Here is a 4,243-nt window from a genome sequence, read left to right on the forward strand (position 1 = left end):
CAACAGACTTGCTCCATGCAGGGCGGCCACAAACCTTCAGTTTGTAAAAAAAAACCACGATATCTGCAAAAGGCAGTGAAGCGAAGTGCAGTAAAATGAGGTATGCCTGTCGTGGTGTCTGTCATCTGCAGCTGGACAAGTGCAAAGGTCATAAACTTATTAGTGTGCTTGGGGATGAGAAGGAAGGCCAGCGTGGCTGGAGCTCTGTCACCACAAGGTCGCATGGTGTGAGATAAGATCAGAGAAATGGCAGGGGCCAGGTCAAGTACAGCAAGGTAGCAAGCTTTTGATAATATCCCCAGGTGATACCTATGTATACTTTTGCACACATTAGAGAACAGCTGGGGAAGATGGAGAAGAGATCTTGCCACTGAAGAGAAACTCTATAAAAAGTCATTCCTGGGGCACTGGGGTGGCTCAGTCCGTTAAGTGTCTGACTCTTGATTTCAGCTCAGGGCACGATCTCATAGTTCGTGAGTTTGAGCCCCGTGTCAGGCTCTGTGCTGACAGTGCAGAGCCTGCTTGGGATTCTCTCCCTCCCTCTCTCTGTCCCTTCTCTGCTCTCTCTCACTAAAATAAATAACTAAACTTAAGAAAAATAGATATTCTTTAAGAGTGGTTCTGGAAAGTGTGAAACACACAAAAGTTTTCAATACTGCCACAATGGCTGTGTGCCCATCACCCACCTTCAATACCGTCAAGTTAATTTTACAAAGGAAACTGAAAGTAGTAGCCAGGAACGTAGGAGGGAAACCAGGGAAGTACAGTGTCTGGGAAGAATGTCAGAGAGAGACAGAGACAGAGACAGACAGAAGGACACAGAGAGAGGAATGAAGGCAGAAAGGTCCTGGATGCTTAGCAGAGGTCATATCCCTGTGCCCCCATGGGTGCCCCGCAGTGAACAATGGCGGTTAACATGCCGGCAGCTTCCCTTCAACCTGCTTCTCCTCTTGTTTCCTTTGTCAGAAAGTCTTCAGGGGCTGCTGTGTGGGATGAGGGCAGGGGCTAAGGTTTGGATGTGGGTTCAAGGAGTTTAGCGGGAGTGATGGGGGAGCAGGGAGAGAGAGGCAGGAAGAAGCAAAAGCCATGAAGAGTGTGTTACTGGGCTGGCCACCACTGTGGGCAGCTGGGGCTCAAGCTGGTTAATCACAGCCCTGAGGTACTGGGCTGGGTGCAATGTATCTCCAGTGAACTCTCAGCCCCGTTTCTGAAGGGCTGTGCTAGGAGCATTGACCTCCTGCATTCTGGGGCCGCCCTGCACCTGGCTGAGGGAGCTCACCTCGCTTCATGTAAGCCAGACATGTGGGGGCCACCGAGGAGGGCTGCTGTCAGCGCACGGGGGACCGTCTGCTTCAGCTGCAGCCCAGTCCGAGGTGGGCAGCAGACACAGAGTGTGGGGCACCCGAAGTCGTCTGCTGCAGCTCCTGCCGCCTCCAAGATGGGATCTGAACTCCTTACTGCGACTCTGGCCTCCCTCTCGTACCCAGTCCAGGAACCTGGGAGTCATTCTCAATGCTTCCCTATCACCCTCTCCTTTGTTTGCCTCTGCTGTCACCCCCTTAGAGCAGATGGTCATTCTTTTTTTTTTTTTTTAATGTTTTATTTATTTCTAGGAGAGAGTGAGAGAGACAGCGTGAGCAGGGGAGGGTCAGAGAGAGAGGGAGTCACAGACTGAAACAGGCTCCAGGCTCTGAGCTGGCAGTCAGCACAGAGCCCGACGCGGGGCTCGAACCCACGAACCGCGAGATTATGACCTAAGCGAAACTCGGACGCTTAACCGACTAAGCCACCCAGGCGTCCCGAGCAGATGGTCATTCTTGAGGGCCGTGATGATGACCTCTTTGCCTTTAATGAAGTACCAGTGATCCCAGATAAGTGATGTACTCTGAAAAGTTTAGGGTGCTGTAAGCACGAAGGAGGGCACCGAAGAGTATAGAACTTAGCACCAGAGGCTCAGGGCAAGCTTTCAGGAAGAGGTGATAACGAAGCTGGGACCTGAGGATGGAGGAGGAATCAGCCAAGCTTAGAGGGTTCAGACAAAGGGAAAAGCAAGTGTGGATCCTCAAGAAGAGGAGAGCAAGTGTAAGACACTCGAGGGAGGTCAGTTCATTCAGAACGTGGGGGAGCAGAAGAGACAGGGGTCGGGGGTAAATAGTGGCCAAATCACACAGCCTTATGAACCAAATCTGGTAAGCCTTATGAACAAGCATTGACTTTATTCAAATGGAAACGGGAAGCCTGAGGGATTTAAAGCCGGAGAGTGCTGGGATGGAATCAGAGTTTAGTGAGATCACTTCAGTGTGAGTATAGAAAACAATACATGAATCACACAAGATTAGAGGGACAGAGAAGTTGTGGGAAGGGGACAGTTGACCAGGCAAGAGAGGATGATGTACTGGCAGTGGGGAGAGACAGAAATGGATGAACTGGGGAGGTATTTAGAGGACGACTCAGAAGGACATGGGGGTGGGAAACGAGAGCCCAGGAGAAGTCGGACGATGCCCAGGCTTCCGGCTTGGCAGATGGGAGGTGTTCGTTAGCACAGGGTATGATATGTTGTAGCAAAAAACAAGTCTCTAGTCTTGGTAGTTTCATCTCACGAAAGTTTACTTCTCATTCTTGCTGTGTATCCATCACAGATTGTTAAGGGAGTTTCTTGTTATCGAGGACCAGTGTGACGGAACCTGTGTCTCAGTACATGTTTCCACAGTCACTTGAGGCAGCAAAAAGGGATGTGGTAAATCCCTTACAATTAGCATCCAGGGCTCTTTAGCCAAAACAAGTTGCATAGCCTCCCCTCATTTCAAGGGGGCAGGTAAATGCAGTCTCCGTATATGACCTGCAGTGGGGGGACTGGACATGTTACATGAACATTGGTGACTGCCGCGGGTAGAGAGTGACGGTGGCATTCACTGAGATGGGGAAGCAGGTGGGACCGGGTCTAGGATCTTGCACCTCTCCAGCACCTTGTGGCCAGAATTCTTGTTCTAAAACAAAAGTTTCATGTCATTCTTTGGCTCAAATCTCTTTAAAAAAAAAAAAAAAGTTGGGGGGGTGGTGGCTTGTGGGTGGCTCAGTTGGTTAAGCATCTGACTTTGGCTCCGGTCATGATCTCAGGTCATGAAACAGGTCATGATCTCACGGTTTGGGTCCAAGCCCCACATCAGGCTCTCTGCTGTCAGCATGGAGCCCACTTTGGATCTTCTGTCCCCTTCTTTCTCTGCCCCTCCCTGCTCTCAAAATAAATAAACATCAAAAAAAAAAAATCTCTTTAGAAGCTCGCTGTGACTTACCTGGTAATTTTATGAACCCATAGTGTGGTCCTGGACCATAGCACTTGCCTACCTGTCCAGCTCCATCCACTGGTATTTCTCTCTACGCCAGACACTCCCTCTCCCCCTTTATTCCCCAACAGGATGTGGTGAGTTCTGAATATGCCTGACTTTCTCAGCCTCCATACCCTCCTGCATGCTTTTTTCTCTGCCTCGAATGCCTTCCTTCATCCTTTGCCTCCCTATCTATCTGGAAAGCTTCTATTCCTCCTTTGAGAAACCTTCCTACAGGTATCCAGGCACTCTTAAGAGCACGCTCTTTTATTCTGCTGGCTAATGTTATCCCTCTTTCTGTTTCAGTCCTAACTTCATTTTGATCATACCACTTAGGTGCCTGTTTCCCTCTGCACGTGGCTTCTAAACTCCTTGTTTGTTGTCTACTCAGTAGCCATTCTCTATTCCTGCCACAGCTGTGGCTTCCCTTTAGAGGATTTCACTTATTCCCAACCAAGGGATTCAGGTAGGATGGACTCTTCCCCCCAACTATCCCTTAGCTAATCAGCACACTGGCCAGAGTAACTGGTTCAGGGATGGGCACTTGTCCCATTTTAAATGAATGCGAGAGTATGAGTCTTAGGACATGTAAGGTAGTTACTAGTATGAGGATGTGAGTCGGGAATCGCTGGCGCCACTTTACGACTGCAGTGAGAGAACCTGGAGCTGCTAGAAGGCCACGATATGAAACATGGTGATGAAACCACCATGAGAGGCTGTGTGGCAAAGGAGGGGGGAGTTGAGTCCTTGGGGATATTGTGTAAGTTCTTGGATCAAGCCTTGCTCAAAGCCAGCTCTTCCTCGGGACTTTAGAGTTATGTGAGCCAATAAATTCTCTTTACTGCTTAAGCCCAATGAGTTGGATTTTTGTTAATTGCAACCTAGAGAGTCCTAGCTAGTATAGAAGTTAGTAGCAT

This window comes from Hyaena hyaena, unplaced genomic scaffold (genome assembly GCF_003009895.1).
Source record: "Hyaena hyaena isolate Hyena2069 unplaced genomic scaffold, ASM300989v1 scaffold_560, whole genome shotgun sequence".
Classification (NCBI taxonomy): Eukaryota; Metazoa; Chordata; class Mammalia; order Carnivora; family Hyaenidae; genus Hyaena; species Hyaena hyaena.